This window comes from Bison bison, unplaced genomic scaffold (assembly GCF_000754665.1).
Source record: "Bison bison bison isolate TAMUID 2011002044 unplaced genomic scaffold, Bison_UMD1.0 scf7180017864492, whole genome shotgun sequence".
Lineage (NCBI taxonomy): Eukaryota > Metazoa > Chordata > Mammalia > Artiodactyla > Bovidae > Bison > Bison bison.
Window position 1 is genome coordinate 9,146,864 of NW_011495051.1, and position 510 is coordinate 9,147,373.

The following is a 510-nucleotide window of genomic DNA, read 5'->3' on the forward strand; positions in this document are numbered from 1 at the left end:
ACTGACAAATATGTTGAAAGGAAAGCAAAGAACGAAAAGAAAGAAAGAATAGATACACAAAGTTAAATAGAGGTAGATGAAGATTTATATATATTAAAGATTAACTGCAAGGGGAAAAGAACAGTAGAAAAGGCAAACAAAGGAATAAATGTAGAAAAAAATTAAAATTAAAAATTAAAATTAAAAAAATAGAGAGAGCAAAAAAGGAAAATTCCACAGAACTGCAAAAACCCAACATAGAGGCAGAGGTTTATAACAACAATAAAAAATGTGACTGAGAAAAAAAAAAGCTCAAAAGCTTAATTAGGTTTCATAGTGCCAGTAAAATCAACAACTACAACAGAGGGGTAAAAATAGGAAATAAAAGAAAGAAAAAAAATTCCAAAAGAATCTACAGAACAAGTCAAAGCATAAGAATAATAAATGTTTTTCTTGAGTCACTGCTATAAGAGTCCTTTCCCTCACTGGAAGTCACAGTCCACCTCACTTCCCTAGGATGCCCTCCAACAC